A 19,723-nucleotide genomic window follows, 5' to 3' on the forward strand; every position below is an offset into this window, starting at 1 on the left:
CACACAATGCTTTCTTCCATCAGGGCAGTGTTGAGAAATTTGATAGCCTGACTTGAGAACAACTCATTGGGTGTCCTCCTGACTTCTGACATTTTAGGAACTTGCTTTGTCATTTAATCATTCATTGTTCATGTTTCCTGAATGTCTGCTATGTGCCAGGGGTACTGTTCAGAGCACGGGGGAGTGTGGAGTTTGAGGACAAAGCTTTATGACAGCGAATTCCTTTTCAGTAGAGGAGGCATCGCCACCATGGGCATCATGGGCATCGGCCACCCTTTAAGTGTCCACATGCGCGTGCGGTCTTGTCCCTGAAGGGCTGGCACCACACACACAACCCTCACTTTAGAAACACTCACGTGGCTGGAAGGAGTCGACAAGGGCGCTGTGTGATCAGCACTTGGGCGGAGGCATAGGCAGCATGTTATGGGGACAGAGGACACACAGTCACCCCCCCGGGGTCCCAATTTCCCCATGTGAGCAGAGGGCAGGCCTGGGCTTCTCCAAGGTCTCCTTGTGGCTGAAACCCTCTCTGCAGGAGTCGAGACGTCTGAGCGCTCTTTGGAGGAAAAAGCTCACTATGTGCAAAATTCAGACAGCACAGATTTTTCTCGTTTTCCCAGCAGTGCTGCCCTTTATTCTTTTAAATCCTGAGGAGGCCTGGAGGCACCTTCCCTCCCCCTACAGCCCTCCCTCCTTCCAGGCTGCACAGCCCCAAACCAGTTCTTGTCATATTTCCTACTGGATCGGGTGTTTAATTAAAATCATAATTAAAATTGATCTCCTCATTAGCATGCACCTGCTCTGCCTCTCACATCTTTGCGTTCCATTATCCACTGAAGATGTCAGGGCTGACAGGCGAGAGCCAGACCCCAGGCCGGCCCCGCCTGATGGGGTTGGCCGATGACAACATCTGGACAGAGAGGACTTTGGGGGAGAAGCTGCATTCGCTGCAGAACAACAAACAATTAGTGCCAGGTGGGCTCTTGGGGGAGAGGCCGGGCTGCTGGAGGCCTGCGGGCAGCTGGCTACATCTGGTGGGCCTGCTGGGAGGATGCCTCCTGCTCGAACCTTCCTACCCCGGTCCTGGCATGTACACCCACACCCACACCCACACCCCAGGGGGTCTGTAACAAATCAACAAACTCCTTCCCTGAAGAGTCTGGGGGTGGGCAGTGGAGAGGGGCAAGTTTTCCAGGGTGAACTCCTGCAGTGTCCTGCAGGAGCCTCCAGCAGGGCTGTGATGACCACCATCACAACTTGCCTCCAGGGGGCGCCAGTGAGAGTGAGGTGAGCCACAGGGCTCAGGAGAGGCGCCACCCTGACCCCTCCAGTTTGAGGTGAACTGCAATGAAATTTGAGGGTCTCAGGCATGAATGTGCAGGGCAGGGGCATGAACTCCAATAGCTACTTCCCTCCTGACCCTTCTCACTCCTGGAAGGAGAAGGAGGCCTGGGAAGAGAAAGCCAAGAAGTCTTAAAGTAGTGCAGGAATGTTAGCTCCCTAAGAGCCAAAATTTTTTTAAATTTTTTCCTTGTGGTAAAGAACACATAATCATCTTAAATGTCTCTAAGTGTACAGTTCAGTAGTGTCAAATATATTCATATGATTGTGCAACCAATTTCCAAAAGTTTTTCATCCTCTAAAGCTGACACTCTGTATCCTTTAAGCAACAACTCCCCATCCTCCTCTCTCCCAGCCCCTGGCAACCACCGTTTCTTCTGTTCCTAGGAAGTTGACTCCCCATGTGCCTCATGTAAGTAGAATCATACAGTATTTGACTTTATGTGACTGGTCTATTTCACTTAGCAAACTGTCCTCAAGGCTCATCCATGGATGACCACAATATGGATCAGAATTTCCTTCCTCTTTAGGACTGAATAATATTCCATTGTTATGTAAATACCACATTTTGTTTATCCATCCATCGACAGAAACACGTGGGTTTCGTCGTCCACCGCTTGGTTGTTGTAAATAATGCTGCTTTGAGCATGCATGTACAAATACCTTTTTAAGATTCAGCTTTCGATTCTTTCAGATATACATCCAGAAGTGGAATGGCCAAATTCTATGAAGTTCTATAACAGAGAAGAACAGACCTGGCTCTATACTGGATCTGGCCCTTGAGCTCTGACCCTTGTGCTCTGCTGCTTATGCTTAGTCATGCTGGTTCTACACCTTTGTAAAAGAATGTTGCCTAGGAGTTCCCATCATGGCTCAGCAGTTAGTCAACCCAACTAGCATCCGTGAGGACACAAGTTCGATCCCTGTCCTTGCTCAGTGGGTTAAGGATCCGGCATTGCCATGAGCTGTGGTGTAGGTCACAGACGTGGCTTGGATCCCACGTTGCTGTGGCTCTGGCCTAGGCTGGCAGCTACAGTTCCCATTGGACCCCTAGCCTGGGAACCTCCATGTGCTGCAGCCCTAAAAGACAAAAAAAGACAAGAAAAAAAAAAAAAAAGAATGTTTCCTGTAGCCTGAAATATACATGATAGCTCATTCTCAAGGCTCTGAGCCTTTCCCATTCATATAGAGATAAAATGTTGCAGGACAGAGAATAACGTTTGTCTTATTGGAAGTTTATAGGAACATTGTGACCAGATCTACAGGGACAGCAGAGAGAACAAAGGATTCTGGAACCCAGGAATTTGCACAGTTAAGCACACCCCCTCCCCTTGGAGTATAAAACAAGCCCGAATTCTCACTCAGGTAAGACAATTCCTGGGGACACTAGGCCACCATCTTCTCAGTCTACTGGCTTTCCAAATAAAGTCACTATTCCTCACCCCACCAACGCCTCCTTCAAAGTATTGGCCTGCTGTGTGGTGAGCAGTATACAAGCTGGACTCGATAACAATTCTATTTTTAGTTTTTGAGGATCTGTCATTCTGTGTTCTAGAAGGGCTGTGCCATTTTGCATTCTCACCAGCAGGGCACAAGGGTTCCAATTTCTCCTCGTCCTCATCAACACTCATTTCCTGTTTTTGTTTGTTGGTTGGTTGGGTTTTGGTAATAGCATCCTAATGGCTGTAAAGTGATTTCTCATTGTGGTTTTGATTTGCATTTCCCTAATGATTAGTGATGTTGAGCATCTTTTCATGTGCTTATTGGCCATTTGTATTTCCTCTTTGAAGAAATATCTATTCAAGTTCTTTGCCCATTTTTTAATCAGGTTACTTGTTGTTTTGTTGTGGAGAGGGCAGGGCATTTTATCCGTCTTGTTCACTGCTGTATTCCAGGCACCTAAATCAGAACCTGGTGTATCGTATGCACTTGGTTTTACTTACGCAACATTTGTTGAATTAGTGAATACCTTTCCCTTTCAGCAATCACTAAATGAAATGGGAGTCTTCCAAAGTCGTGCTGAGGCTATGGATGTGACATGAAATATGGTCCCTCACTTGCTCTACCTCTTTGCAAATCCTGTGCAAGCTCTCTAACAGAAGGCTAGGTCAAATGGACCTCTCATCTAAGGAAGTTTTGACCAAGATGGACGTCCCATAGGGGAGGAAATTTAGGCTTTGGGGTTACACCTCATTTCACACTCCCGGGCTCTGCTACCCACTGACTATGTGGCCCTGGGCAAAGTACCTCTCTAAGCCTCAGTTTGCAAATACGTAAAATAGGAATAATAATGCCTACCCACTAGAGTGGTCGCAAAGAAGACAGGAGGTAATAAGGTCCTGTAACAGATCATACCCTTTCTTGCTCTTCTTCTAAAACTCTGACACAACGTTCTACAAATGACAAGAATCACCAGGACTCGCGTTGTCCCTTTCATTAAGCATGTGGTATCTGTGGATCACCTTCTCTGTGTGAGATGTGGCACTTAGGCATGAGGAGGCTCAGAGATATGTAAGACCTGGGCCCTGCCCTTGGAACAAGGCTGGGGAGCAGGTGAACCCAAGGCCAGAGGAAGGCTGGAGAGACCCTGAGCTGGCTTAGCAGGAAGGGTAGGACTGAGAGAGGCCAAGAGAGTGCGAGGTCATGGCTTGAATGGCAGGTTCCTGTCTTTGGACTTCTGCCCAGTGGCGGCCACCCAGAGGGTGTGAGCCGGGGAGAAGCCAGGGGAAACTGGTGAGGGCTAGCTGGGCTGCAGAAGGAGGTCTGGAAATTATCCAAGGAAGCACAGCCGCCTCCCAGTGAGGAAGTTCAGCCTCTGGACTACTTCAGTTCCTTCTGCTGGAATTGAAGTTTGTTTTCTCTTCTGCAGTCTTTGGGGGGAAGGAGAGAATTGCTAATGACCTTCCTCCATTACCCAACATTGATTTGTGGGAGGGGAGCTCTGCCCGTCGCCTGGTCTTCCTGCCTTTCCCTGTGCGCATCCCTCTGGATGTACTAACAAGGGCTTAACCAGAGATGAGTAAGTGCCAAGGCATTTTCAGCTTGCAGCACTTCTCCAAAATTCCTCCTCCCTCTCCTTCCCTCCTTCCCTCTCCTCCCCACCCCTCTACCTCTCCAGTCCCTGTCCTTGGGGGCTCAGCACCGAGGTCACCCTCCTGGGGGAGACGATCCCCCAGTCCTGCCCAGGTGGGCTCACCTCTGCTCCTCCCTGGGAGCCGTCAGCAGGCAGCCTGGGAGCCCTGGGAAGTCAGGTCAAATGCAGACGATAAAGGAGCAGGAGCCAGGGGGAGGCAGGGTGTCCACCAGGGAGGTGATTAGCTCTGCGGCGCCTCTAATAATAATCTGTGAGGCTAACAAACAGCACGGAGGAGGCAGCGAGGGCAGGCTGTGCGCCGGCTGTCTCTGTCCTTGTTAAGGTTAGACCTTGTTAATTGCAAACTTATCCTGATTACTACTCCTCTCAGCCAATGAGCCCCAGGAGGCGAAGCCAAGGCTTAGTGGGGAGATTTGGAGCAGCAGAAGGCTGCTGGGGTTGAGTTTCCTCCAGACCCTGGGGACCCAACTGTTGAGAAAGCCCTGGGATTCAAATACTCAGTTCATCCGTTGGTCAGTATTGGCTTGCAGCGCTACATTCAAAGTAATCCTGAATTTCCTGTCTTTGAAAGATATGAGTTGAACCAACAGAGATGAGTCTCTGTCTATCCCATCAGAGGATCCCCCCAACACATACACACTCACACACCTACACACTTATACTCACATACACTTGGTTCTGAGCCTTCTGGTGTTAGATGCGATATAAATATCCATTGCATTGAATTAAACTTGAAATTGGACCCAGAGAGAAGAGGTGTGGCTGTTCTCCCTCTGGCTTCCCTGGCTCCTTTGCTGCTTGACCCTGTAGCTGCCTGGAAAAAAGGACAACACAGAGTGAGGTGGGAGAACCTGCCTCAGCCAAGAGGGTGACTGAGGCTGTGAGGCACAGCAGCAGACACCAAACCCAGCCAGGCAAGCACAGGGTGGGATTGTGGCCACAGCAAGAGACTCAGTTAGCATCACACAGACCCACCCAAGCTGAGCCCCATGGACAGGAGCCCAGAGATGGAGGAGGAAGATAAGGTGTGGACAGCTGAGTCCACGCTTGTACTGCTCCCTGCCAAACAGACCAGTAAATCAAGAGACAAAGCACTGGGGCAAGGAGCAGTGACTTTGCTTGGAAAGCCAGAAGACTGAGGAGGTGGTGGACTAGCATCCCAAAAAACCATCCTGCCCCAGTCTGGATGGTCGTTTCCTTCATGGAACAAAGAGGGGCAGATTCGAACGTTCAAGTACAAAGGGTGAGGACTAGTGTTTCCTGGTTCCACCCAGACTCTAAAGGGGATGTGTTCATTTCTTCGGTCCTACAGCCCATTCACAGGTGGACAGGATCAGGAGGTTTCCTGAGAACTAAACAAAGGTATTTTAGCTTAATGCTCAGGCATCAAAAGCATGAAAGCTCAGGCTTCCTGGACATGGGCCATTATGCCTACTTTAAGCTATAGGCAACATCCCTTTAGCGATTAACTTGTAGCAAAAGCAATAGAATACAAAAGTTAAAGAAACAGATCCAATATGGAGTCAGATCTGTTCTTCCCTGTTACACTGGTGTGCCAAATGTCAATATGGGGAGGTCTTAAAAAGTGCAGTTTTCTGATGCTAACCTCTGAGGGAGAACAAGTAGCTCTCATCCCAGTGGATTATAAATTAAGGACTGAAAAGGAGCTCCTAGGAACAAGAAGCTTTATGGAGGATGCTGGAGAGAAGAGGGCAGAATTTCCCCCCTGGTGGGTGGAGGTTTGCCTCATGCAGCCGCCTCCTGGTCTGTCTCTCGTATGTGGGCAGTGCATGGGAACAGCAGCCCTGCCTCTCCGCTGCCCCATCTTCTGCAGCTATTAGGATGTTCCTCACGCCCCTCTTCCCCTGGCCGCCCTCTCCTCTCCTCTGCAGACCTCATGGCTACGTGCAGGGGCCAGGAACCCATCCCTTCTGTACGCACTGTCTCCTGACACCACTTTAAAACCTTACTTATGGCAGCAGGACTGGTGGTGGTACCAGGAAGTAATAACAATAATAGTAGCGAAAGAAGGAATGACCATTTGTTAAGTTCTTAAGATGTGCCGGGGCCTTGAGCTAAGTGCTTTATAATGCATTATTTCATGTAATATATATATATATATATTTTTTTTTTTTTGGCTACACCCACAGCTTGCAGAGGTTCCCAGGCCAGGGATCAAACCTGAGCCACAGCAGTGACAACACTGGAACCTTAACCTGCTGCACCACAGGGAACTCCTTATGTACTCCTTTTAATGATCTCATGAAGGATCATTTAATCATTTTATAAGACCTGATTTATAAAATAAGAAACTGAGGCTCAGAGAGGTCATGTGCCTGGCTCAAGGTCACTCAACTAGCAGGCTGTGGCACTGGGCTTCAAATTCTGAAAGGAAGGCTCTTTCTGTTCCAGAAAGAACTGGGGAGCAGGGAAGGCAACCCCCTCCCCGACTCCTACCCCAGGCCCATTGTGCTTTTCCTGCTGTCACAAGGGCTTAGGGTGCCTGGCCCTGTCTGTTCCCCCTTCTCTGCCTCCGCCCCATCTGAGATGGCTAGAAGCAGGGTCTTCATTTGAAGACCCACCCTGAGTGCTTAGATGGGGTCTTTGTCTGTTTCACAGGAAACTAATGAATAGAGACTTTAGAGGAAGCACTTTAATCCCTTGATCTCCTTTGTCAATGGGGAAAATGTAGACAACTTCAGAAAGTATTTCCTTCCAGGATGTCAGAGCGGGGCCCTGTGTTCTTTCCTCCATTTGGTCGCAGACAGGAGCCTTTCACCAGCTTCCTTATCTCCCCAGCCGCCTGCCCTGTGGGTCCTGCCCCAGCTCCCGAGTCACCGTCAGCTCCGAGCTGGTAGGGCTGGAGGGGGCCCTTCTCACAGCACCATCTACGCTAGGTTGGCTTCTGGAGTTCCCGCTCAGTAACACTTGGGGCTCTATTGTGTGCCTTATTGCAACCAATTCATTTCACCCCAAAGCAATCTAGTAGGGTCTATGCCATTCCCATGTTATGGATGAGCAAACAGAGGCAAGGCAAGATTCATGACTTGTCCAGGGGCACAGCTCAGATGTCCGCCTCCATGACCAGAGACCACAGCACTGCCTCCTCTTTCTCGGTACTGGACTCTGGGGACAGTTATAAGTGATTTTTTTTTTTTTTTTTTTGGCAGGCTGGCCTAGGAAACTTTCTACTGTGAATAAGGCTGCTGTACCTGCCATGCCAAGTTCCAAGCAGCTGATGTATTAATGAGCATCGCTGTGGCCTGCCTGCTCTTTTGTGTCCCCCTCAGAACTGGAACAAAAGACACGCTCCATGGGTGTCAGGTGGGTGGTTGAGCGATTGGGTTTTTTCTACCAGCAGGAAGCTCCACTGGCTTCCATAGCTGCTGAGGTTGGAGAAAGAAAGGAGGGGAGAGGCGTGGTGGTCCGTGTGATGGGGTCCCCCTGTGAGCAGCTCGGTCCTGGGGTGTGTGCCATGCCTCTTCTTTGGGTAGAGGTTCTGGGCAGATGCTGTGGGTCCGTGTGAAGGTGGCAAGCCCGTGTTCCCACCTCCCTCTCAGTGCAGTGGACCTGTCTTTCTGCTTCCTCAGCCTGGGAAGCTGGCCGCCCCCGGAGTCTGCAGGATGAACTGAGTGAGACTCTGCTTCCCGGAGGACCATCCGTAGGTCCAGCTGTGCTTGCTTTTCTTGGGCTGCTGTGGGATGGGGCCCCATGGATCTCCCCGGTCTAGACACAGTAAGGGGAAACCAGAGGGGGCTTGATTCCTGCCCCCAACCCTCAGAGGTAGGTGTCGGGCTGTACAGAGAGACATACAAGTTAGTTCCAACAGGCATCTGCTTTCCACCTCCGGCTCAGAGTGCCCACACCTGCTGTTACCTGTCCAGGTACCCCACCTGCTCCCCATTGGGGGAGGCTGGGGGTGGGGAGACCAGAGAGAGAGCTGGGAGGGGAGTGAAGAAGATGTAACACACTGAGCCAAGAGCACTCAGGGAAATAAAGGATCTATTTTTTTCCATTTGTTCTCAGCAAACATTTGTCATTTAATTTCTTCCTAATTACACAATTACGTAATTATGTAGTATTAGTAAAATAAAGCCTAAAGACGTTTGAGTAAAGAATTACTTAAGTAAATAATGTCTGACTAAAGTAATTATTTCCCGGGTTTTCTTTTTTAAAGTAGAATTGGATGAAATTAGTTCAGGCATTGTTGCAGAGCTGGGGTGAGGGGGGGAGGTTGCACAGCCAGAGGGCAGAGATGAGGCTCCCCTTGTCCTGTGGGGTTAAGCTCCCAGCATCTTGGAACTTCCCTCTCTCTGTAGATGAGGCTCTGATGGCAAATTCCAAATTAGTGGCATGGGAACTGGCTTCTGTTCTGAGCCTTACTAGGCCCATCAGAAGGGCGAGTTCCTGGAGTTCCCGTTGTGGCTCAGTGAGTTTAGAATCCGACTAGCATCCATGAGGACGCATGTTCAATCCCTGGCCTCGCTCGGTGGGTTGGGGAATCTGGCGTTCCTGTGAGCTGTGCTATAGGTCTCAGATGTGCCTTGTATCCCGCGTGGCTGTGGCTGTAGCATAGGCTGATGGCTACAGCTCTGATTCAATCCCTAGCCTGGGAACCTCCATATGCCGCGGGAGCAGCCCTAGAAAAGGCAAAAAGACAAAAAAGAAAAAGAAAAAAAAAAAAAAAGACAAAGGCCCCTTTTCCCACATTTAGAGTTTGGTGAAGGACTGATCCAGCAGCTTCTTATAGAAGGTGATTCTTGGAGACCAGGCTGACCTGTGCTTTCTACATCTTTCCTCTATCCCCAGCTCTACAGCTCCTCCTTCAGAAAAGAGTCACTTGTCCCTTTGATCTGGAGGGCTTGTCACTCTCTGAGATCCTCCTAGTGCCCTGTAGCCCTGGACTGGGTCATCCTTATGAATTCTCAGCTATCTCCTTAGGAGAGTAGAACGAAAATATTCTTCCCCTGGAGCTGCTTTTGAGTTTCCTGAGACCTCACAGTCCCTGATGAGTCCCTGGAAAGCTGAGGTACTCATGTTACCATCTCCCTTACTTATGGTGGCAGTGGGTGACAGGCAGAGCTGCTTATCTCACCCCCTGCCTGCTGCAAGTCCCCTAAAGCTCAAAGGGAACCAGCTTGAAAATGGAGCAGGTAAGCCTTCTGAGCCTTCTTCTTCTTGGGGCCTTGGCTCTGGGTCTTTGATTGGTGGTTCCCCGACACCATCATCCTTTGAGAAAGAGACTTCTGGAAAATTACTGGAGCCTTAGGAGAGAATTGGAAAGGAATCCCAACACAGTCCTTCAGGCCCAAAACCATAAACTGGCTTAAAAACATCAGTTTCCCTTGAGTGGTTTATCTGTTGTTCGTTGAGTTACAAATGTTTGGAAGTATTTAGTAAAGTTGAAGATACATTTCCATACAATCGGGCAACTGTATGCTAGGCATATGCTCTAGAGAACCGTGTAAGTGCATAAAGAGACATCTACCAGAGGAATCATAGCACCATTGTTCCTAAAAGCAACACCCCCCCCCAAAAAAAGAGGAAACAATTTAAATTTCATCAACGGGAGAATGCATAAGTTGAGTTCACTGTGGAACAGGCATTCAATGGAATTCTTTTCAGCAATAAAAATGAATGAAGTTGAGCTACACGTATCAACATGGATGAGCCTATGAAACACCATGGAGCTAAAAACACATGTTACGGAATAATATATTCACAGTAAAATCACTCATAAAAGCTGTGAACTATGCAAAACCATACCATGCACTGCTTATGAATAATGCATAGGAATATCAACACCGAAATCAAGATGGTCAAATTCAAGAGTGTGGGAATAGGAAGTGGGAGGAGGGATGGGAGGAAGGAGATGCAGTACTTGGGCATCCAACCACATTGCTCATGTTTTATTTATTCGGCTGGGATGTGGGCACAAGGGTATTTATCACATTAGTCTTTAAATTTTTCCAATGTTGAAATATTTGAAGAAGCGTTTTATTAAGAAATGAAAATGTGCAAGTCCAAACAACAACCGAGGACCCCCCGGCTTTCTCCAAAAGCACCAGAATGGGTGGTGTGTGTGCGTGTGTGTGAGTAAGTGTGCATATGTGAATCCACGATGGCGGAGGGGCGTGGTGAACACTTAGGTTGAAGAGTAGTGGAGAAGACCTCAGATTGACCGGGTCATAGTGGCTCCCGGGAGTTTTCGGGGTTGAACACTTACTCAGTAAAGTTCCCCTCTTCACATGATGTTTGCCTATGTAAGAAGCTAAATATTCATTGAGTAATTAGCCAGTTCAAATTTGCGGTATGAAAAGACAATTCCTTCTAATTATAGGGATGTCAGTTAAAAGATGCCACACTAGGATGTCATTCACTGCCAAGGCAGCCTTCATAAAATTCTCACTGTGATTTAGATTCAAAAAGAAAAAAAAAAAAAAAAAAGAGGCACCATTATGTCTGATAATTAAATATTTACCAGAGCTGAGAAAATAAGTCACATGAATGTTTCAGGCTAATCAAAAGCTCTTTTGCAAAAAGTTCCAGTAAAGATATTGTTGCTCTCGCACAGCTCTGTTGCCAGGTTCAAAGATTTTCTGGACCGGCACCAGCATCAGGGCGGACTAGCCTGGAGGGTCTCGCAGGCCGGCTCTGACCACGCCTGATGTCCCGCGCATGCACCCCTCCTGGAGACACTATTTAATTCACAGTTACTTTCCTGCCTTGTGATTTCACATAGTTCCACTTGTTGTCCCTCCCAGCAAGACACCAAGTATCATGACTACAGAGCTGTCTTTTTTAGGGGCTGGAGGTAGGGATGGGAGAGGGGTCATCTCTAATCCAGTTCTCTCTCTCTGAGAAAAACTCAGTAATGAACTGAGCTTGAGTAATAGTTAATGGGGTAGAAATTGCACCCTGACTGGAAATTCAGCTCCCATCCCTCCCCCCACTGTGAGCCACTGGCCAAATGGCTTAATCTCTCTCAGCGTCAGTTATGTTTCTGTAAAATGGGGGTATTATGTAACTACCCTACCGGGTTCTTGGGAAGAGCCAATGCGGTAATAACTGTGCAAATGGGTGTGTGATTTGCCATGCAAGTATAAAGCATTATACCAAATAAATAATATCATCACAGATGACAATGATATGTGTCAGAAATGGGGAGATTAAGGTAATTTATTTATTTGTTTTATTTTCACTGAAGTATAGTTGATTTACAAGTTAGTTTCAGGTATATGGCAAAGTATATGTATATATATGCAAAGTGTATGTGTATATATATATTTATATATGTATAAATTTTTTAAAAATTCTTTTCCATTATAGGTTATTACAAGATATTGAGAATAGTTCCCTGTGGTATATAGTAGGTCCTTGTTGTTTATTTTATACAGCAGTTTGTATATGCTAATCCGTAACTCCTGATTTATCCCCCTTCCCTTTCCCCTTTGGTAACCGTAAATTTGTTGTCTATGTCTATGAGTCTGTTTCTGTTGTGTACATGAGTTCATTTCTATTATTGTTTTAGATTCCACTTAAAAGTGAAACCATAGCATATTTGTTTTTCTCTGTCTATTTTAGCACATTTGGTATGATAATCTCTAGGTCTGTCCCAAATTAAGCTAATTTTAACACATCTCTTTGGATAGTAGACTCATGGGTCTTGTCTACTCATTGCTGTCTTTAGGCTCTAGGACCTGCTACCCTCCCTCTGCGGGCAGTGGCTAGCACGGGATCCCTCCTGTTTCCCCTCAGCTCCTGGCCCTTCTCAAGATGTGCTTCCTTGACCAGTGTCACTCTGTCCAGGGATGGTACATGACCCAGGCTGGGCCAATCTGAGGACTTTCCTAGGATTTTGAACTAAGAACTGAGGAAGCTAGTCAGACCATCTCTGCTTAAAAATACTGTATACAAGAAACACCCTAATTATAGTGTATCAGTCAAGACTGGATATTGCTGCATTTGACTGAAACTCCCACCCCACACATGCCACAGCAAAAAAGAACTAAAGTAGCAACTAATAAAATGGACATATATATTGCTCTTATAGAAAAGAAGTCCAAAAGCAGGCAGTGCAGGGCCAGCAAGAGAGTTTCAAAGTCAGGCTCTGATCTTTCTGCTTCTCTATCTTCAGCACAGTTTCCAATCTCCAAGTCATCAGTTTCAGTAAGGCTGCAGGAACTTCAGTGATCTTATTTGCATTCCTGGCAGCTGGAAGGACAAAAGGGAGAAAAAGAGCAGGACCCTCTACCTTATTAGAAGGCTTAACTCTTCTGCTTACATTTCATTGGTCTGAACTTAGTCACATGGCCAAACCTATTTGCAAAGATCGCTGGGAAGTGTAGTCTTTTAGCTGGGAACTATTGCTGCCCAATAAAACTGGGGTTCTGTCACTAATGAGGAAAGGAGGAATGCATGTTGGACTAGGATACTAATAATCTCTGCTCCTTGGAGTAATTCTGCCACATGGAGGAAGCTGGTCTGTTGTCCTATCTCTGTATTTCCCATGGCTTGGTTATTTAATCTTAGTTCTGATTATAGGAGATACTTGGGATCCTTTTAATAAATTCCTTCTTTTCTTCCTTTCATTAGAAAAAGTGTCAGTCACAGCTACAAAAATCCTGGTACTCCTCTCCTTTAAGGTTCCTTGATGACTCCCTGTGACACTGGCCTTGAGAAATGAAGGAATTTACTGGTATTGAGCAATGTTTTTCAGAGTCCCCCTGGAGCTGGTAGAGAGGGACTAATAGCCCTTGTAGGTTTATTGGTTATTTTAACTAGAGGATTGGCTGCCTCCACATACTCATTTGTGAAAATGTTGCAGTGCTTTGCTGTTCAGGTGAGTCTCTGCTTCTTTGGTCCTAAATCCAAGACTCTCTGGCTCTCTCCTTGGTTCTGGGTCCTGGAACAATGCAGAGAAGTTGGGAATGGGTTTGTGTTTTCTTGTTTCTTCCACTTTTGTCTGAAATCACAGTTGTTTCCCTTTTCCACTCAAAAGCACTGGGAGAGAACTTGGGCTCCAGTGACTCAAGCTATAAAACAGCTTCCTCTCCTGCTTGGCAGGAACCCAGGAGAGGTCTCCAAGACATTAGTCTGTCTGCCTGGGTTGTGCCAGGACTCAGCTCACTCTCTTAATTTGGCAGAGAGCAAGGTAGAAATCAGGAGGAGAGGATTTCTTCGGCCCTTTGCTGGAGAGTCACTTATACCACCGTTCTGGTGACATCTAGCCTGGGGGTTCAGTTGACCTTGGGAGAGCCTGGAGGTGTGTTTTGGGGAGGAGGGCTAGGCCTCCTAAGGATTCTTTTTTGACAAACCCAGTAACTGCATGGAAAGAGAGCCCACTCAGCTCCAACCCCACACCCCATCCCAGCGAGGCTGGAGGTGGAGCTCAGAGCTGATCATGGGATTTGCAAGGGCAGGTCATTGTGGTTAGTTGATGGGCATTTGAGAATGCATTTTGTGCTGAGTCTATGGGTAAAAAAATACTTCTCTATGAGCTGATTTTATTGCTGCAATGAACCTCATCTCTATGAGTCAGAAGGTCATCCTCTGCAGCAACCATGTGACTGGGAATCAGAGAAAAGGGCCTCTAGAAGTAATTTTATACACCTCTTGCCTCTCTTCCATTAAATCCAGTTGCCTAATAGCTGAGAATTACTGAGAACTCATTATTGGCAAGTGCCAGACTCCAGTATCTTACATAATCTTCCCCATAACCCTCTGAGTTTGGTAATGTTCACTCTCCAGTTTAGCACATGGGAAAACTGAGGCTCAGAGTCATCCCTCAAATTGTCAGAGTTGGGATTCAAGTTCAGGGTTAGTTGGAATCCCAAGCCTATACACCTCACCACGCTCTACCACCTTCTGCAATATATACTGAAGTTTTTTAGGGTTCCTAAGATGGTTTCTAGACACTGGTGGCAGGACCAGATTAATCTCGAGGTGTCCATAACCATCTCCAGGAGGGCTATGTCCTGCCTCCCTTATTATTGAGTTCCAATGTGTCATTATCCCCCAGAGTTACAACTGAGCAAGCCACATAAGTATTTTACATACTTTATTAGGTACATTAAAAAAGTAAAGAAACAGGTATCACCACAACTCATGCTATCTGCATAAAATATTTAAATAATCACATGACAGTGGCATATCAATACATAGAAAACAAGATCATTCCAACTGAATCAATCCATTGACACTGACATCATCAGAGTTGTTTTTATTTTTTGTTTTTATTTTTAAGTTTTATTTTTTTATTGAAGTAGAGTGGATTCACAATATTGTGTCAGTTTCAGGTGTACAGCCAAGTGATTCAGATATACATATATATGTGTGTGTGTGCACACATACATATACATGGGTGTACACACACATATATATATGCATATACACACATGCATATGCAAATATACATATATACCCGCAGATAAATATACATATATACACACATATACACATACACACACATATACACATACACACATACATATACATATATACACACAGATACATATACATATATATACACACATACACACACATATATATTCATATACAATCTATATTCTTCTTTAGCTTATTTTCCATTATAGATTTTTATTAAAAATCTTAAATATACAGAGTTCCCGTTGTGGCGCAGCGGAAATGAATCCGAGTAGGAACCATGAGGTTGCGGGTTCGATCCCTGGCCTCCCTCAGTGGGTTAAGGATCCAGCGTTGCTGTGAGCTGTGGTTTAGGTCACAGACGTGGCTCGGATCTGACGTTGCTATGGCTGTGGCGTAGACCAGCAGCTGTAGCTCCAATCTGACCCCTAGCCTGGAAACCTCCTTATGCCATGGGTGCAGCCCTAAAAAAAACAAAAAAAAAGAGAGTTCCCTGCGCTACCTGACCTACCACAAGTAGGTCCTTGTCCCTTATCTATTTTATATATAGAATTGCGTATTTGTAAATTCCAACTTTTTGATTTATCTCTTCCCCCTTTGTGTTGTGTTCTTAATACTAGAAATGGCACATGTTGCGGATATGTGTATTACAGTACACCAGCAGTATCTTATGGAATGTGATAATTAAAGTGATATGTACTCTGTCAAAACAATAAAAGTGTGTCTAATGCCAAAAGGAGTTTATCCTGCTTCTGCTTTTTAATTTAAATGAAGTAAAATTTAAAATTTATTTTCTCGGTAGCATTAGTCAAATTTCAAGGGCCCAATAGCCCCATGTGGCTAGTGGCTACCATTTCAGAGCGTGCTGGCCTAGCATCTGGTTGGAATTTTTCATGATGCAAATGCACTTAATACATCCTAAACAGAAAGAAGAGACATGAGGCTGGAGGAGGGCACTGGTATAGAAAAAACGTGGAGAATGAGGCTGGGATGATGTGGGGGCTCATGGGAAAGGGAAACAACTGTCAAGTTTTGAAATGGGATAAGGTAATGGGAATGGTGTTTTAAGAAGATTAATCTGGATGTGTTAAACAGAATGGGTTGTGAGAACACAGATTGGAGGCAGGAAGATCACATTATTGGGAGCAGAGATGATGAAGCCATGAACTACAGTGAGAGTTGCCAGAAAAGGAAAAAATATATCTGAGAACATTATGAAGAGCTACTATGAAAAGACAGACTTCAATAAATAGTGTGGGGAAAACCGTTTACATGCAAAAAAATCAAACTGGGCTGTTTTCTTATACCATACAAAAAAAAAAGCTAAAAATGGATTAAAAACTTAAATGCAAAACCCGAAACAATAAAACTCCTAGAAGAAAACATAGGCAATATGCTCTTTGACATTGGTCTTAGCAATTTTTTTGAATATATCTGCTTAGGCAAGGGAAACAACAACAAAAATAGACATACGGGACTATATTAAACTAAAAAGATTTTGCACAGTGAAAGACACTATCAATAAAACAAAAAAGCAATTTACTGAGTGGGAGAAAGATGTTTGCAAATAATACACCTGAAAAAGGGTTAAAATCCAAAATACGCAAAGAACTGATACAACTCAACATCAAAATATAAACATCCTGATTTAAAAAATGGACAGAGGACCTACTTAAATAGTTTTCCAAGGAAGACGTACAGATGACTGACAGACACATGAAAAAATGTTCAAATATCACAAAGCAGTAGGCAAATGCAAATTAAAACCGCATTGAGATACCACTTCACATCTATCAGAATGGCTATTATCAAAAGACAACAAGTGTTGGCAAGGATGTGGAGAAAAGGGAGCCCTCATGCATTGTGGGTGGGATTGTGTATTAGAGCAACTACTATGGAAAACAGTATGGTGTTCCCTCAAAAATATTAAAAATCGAATTACCATATGATCCAGCAAATCTACTTCTGGGTATTTTCCCAAAGAAAACAAAACACCAATTTGAAAATATATATGCACCCCAATGTTCATTGCAGCGTTATTTACAATGGTCATGATACAGAAGCAACCTAAGTGGCCATAGATAGGAAAGAGGGTAAAAAATATGTGGTATATATAAATACAGTGGAATATTACTCAGCCATAAAAAGAATAAAATCTTGCTATTTGCAACAACATGGACGGACCTAGAGGGTATTATGCTAAGTGAGGTAAGTGAGATAGAGAGAGACAAATACCATATGATATCACATATGTGGAATCTAAAAAACAAAACAAGGGAACAACCATAAAACACACATAAGCTCATGGATACAGAGAACACATATGTTGTTGCCTCAGGCTGGGGGACGGTGAGGAATGCGTGAAATAACTGAAAGGGATTGAGAGGTACCAACTTCCAGTTATAAAGTAAATAATAAATAGATAAATGTCGTGTACAGCATGGGAAACATAGTTAATAATATTGTAGTAACTTGGTATGGTGACAGATGGTAGCTGGACTGGTCGTGGTGATCCTTTTGTCGTGTATGGGAATATGAAATCACTATGTTGTGTATCTGAAATTAATATCATATTAAAAGTCAATTATATTTCAAAAAAGGGATTGCTGTGGGTCAGTGGTTAGAGGCATAAGGGGAACAAAAGAAAGGGAGAGTTGACAATGAGCCTGAGGTTTTGAGACTCAGCAGTAGAGAGTGATAACACCACTGATAGACACGTCAGGAGCGATCAGGTTGGGGTCAGGGTAGGTGCAGATGGGTGATGAGTTCAATTCTTAGAATTTTTGCTAAGCGGTTCCATTGTCCTCTCCGCCTCTCCTCTCTTCTCCCTCTTCCTTTTTCCTCTCTTTCCTCCTTTTCCTGTCTCTTTCTTCTCTTGAAATAGGTTACTTGGGTACCTACCGTGGGCTGGAGACGAAGAAGTTTAACAGGCATTTTCCAGGCTTGAGGAAGGACCATTGAAGGGTCGGTGGGTACTTCCTCAAAGCAGGAGATAATTTCTCTCTTAAACAGTCCCTCTACCATACCTGGCTTAGCCGTTGGAATTTGGCCTGGGGTTGGGAATGGAGGTGGCAGTAGGAAATAAGTGTAAGAATCATTCATGTTCCTTAAGCATTTAGTATGGGTCAGGCACAGTTCTAAACATCTATGACTAGTGTCTCATTGAAGAGTGTTATTTCCCCCTTGACAGGTGAGGAAAATGAGGCACAGAGAGATAAAGTCACTTACCTAAAGAAGCACAAGTGTAAGTGGCGGGGCAGGATGTGACTCCTGATGTGTGTGTTGACTCTCCACTGGGAGCTGGATAAAACGTGCGTCAATCACCTTGTTATGGGCTGCATTTTGTGTCCTCCCCAGATTCATATGTTGAAGCCCTAACCCCCAATGTGATAGTCATATTGGAGGTGAGACCCTCATGATGGGATTAGTGCCATATAAAAAGAGGGAGAGGCTTCCCTCGCTCTATGCACAAGCACCAAAGCGGTGGCGGGGGGGGGGGGGGGTCAGAGCACATGGCAAGAAGGCGCCTGTCTGCAAGCCAGGAAGAGATGCTTCAGCAGGAGCTGAATCTAGTCATACCTTGATCTGGGACATCTCAGCCTCCAAAGTGTGAGGACAAAATGTCTGTTGTTTAAGGCATGCAGTCTATGGTATTTTGTTACAGTAGCCTGAGTTGACTAAGACATCCTACCAGAGGGGTGCCTCCTTTCTCCGGCCCTTTTTGAAGAGCAGCCGTTTCATGGAGTTTGTGGCTCCTCGGAAGCCTTGGGGAGGTTTTTCCTTCCACGGATAGGCTTGGTGACCAGTGAGGCTGGGAGGTTGTATGAGAAGCCAAGGACTGACCACCTTCCTCCTCCCAGCAGACGCAGGCCAGATGGGGGATGCTCTCCGCATTGTTAATCAAGTGACTGCTCCCAGGGATCTGTTTTTCTGCTCTAAATGCTGTGTTTTGATTGTGTTGTTCTAATATAGTTACCCACCTGCAAGTACATCCCAGGAAAAAAAAAAAAAAAAAAAGAAATGAAATAGGAGCCGGCGGGGAGGCAGTGGAGGGAGAGGAGATGGGAAATATTGCACTGCTCCCGTACAGCAGCTCAAGGGATTTACTCTAGGCTTTCAAAGCCAAGTGAATATTGCTTATTCATGTGCAGTCTAATCCTCCACATGGCCTGGGGAGGGGCTGAGGGCAGTAGGGATGACCCGGTTGCAGAGGGGCAAGGCAGGGCTGGAGGGCCCGCCCCTGAACACTGGGGAGCAGACCGGGCATCCTGTGCTGGGGGAGGGTTGGAGCTGGAAGCTGTCCCTTGAATGGCTCAGATGGGTGCGGGGGCAATGACTAGGAGGGAGTATGGGCTAGAAGTGGGCTTGGTGATTGGACTCTGGAGCCTTGGTGGCCGAGGTACAGTGTATGTAACTCAAACATCCAGGGGACAGAAGTGCCATGGCCCCTTGAAACAACAGCCGAGTTGCAGATTGATGCATTCTCCCAAGCAGAGGACATCTTAATCACCCACTCAGTGGGTGATGGAGCATCAGAAGAGGAGCAGCAGAGCTACGGCTTGGCCACCCCGAAGCTCTGGTGTGATAACATGTGATCATTCACTTAGGGGCACCGACAAAGAGAAGATTTCCCCACTGCGGCTAACCAGGACTGAAGACCTGAAAACAGCCACTAGGGACTGCTTTTATGTTCAGCTGTCGGCTTAGAGGCAGATGTCTAAGCCAACCTGGACACGGATCAAACAAATATGCTGGGAACTGCATGCAATGTGCAGATCTGCTGTTATATCCTGCTGAGGGCCTGTGTGACCAGCCTGCTCCCCTCCAGCCCCACAGAAGGAGAGACACAGAGGAAGGCAAGACCTCTGCGGAACATCTAATGGGGTCTGGGGGGTTGGATTT

The 19,723-nt window shown here is 45.9% G+C and overlaps 1 pseudogene; it reads right to left on the reverse strand.

Annotated features, from left to right (window-relative positions):
- Positions 1–9,350: 9,350 nt before the first annotated feature.
- On the reverse strand, positions 9,351–18,715 carry LOC146399869 (uncharacterized; annotated as a pseudogene).
- Between the last annotated feature and the right edge of the window lie 1,008 nt (positions 18,716–19,723).

Source organism: Sus scrofa, chromosome 9, assembly GCF_054392235.1.
Source record: "Sus scrofa isolate SSC_HxYL_T2T_F1_AM1 chromosome 9, Sscrofa_HxYL_maternal_Yorkshire_Landrace_v2.0, whole genome shotgun sequence".
NCBI lineage: Eukaryota > Metazoa > Chordata > Mammalia > Artiodactyla > Suidae > Sus > Sus scrofa.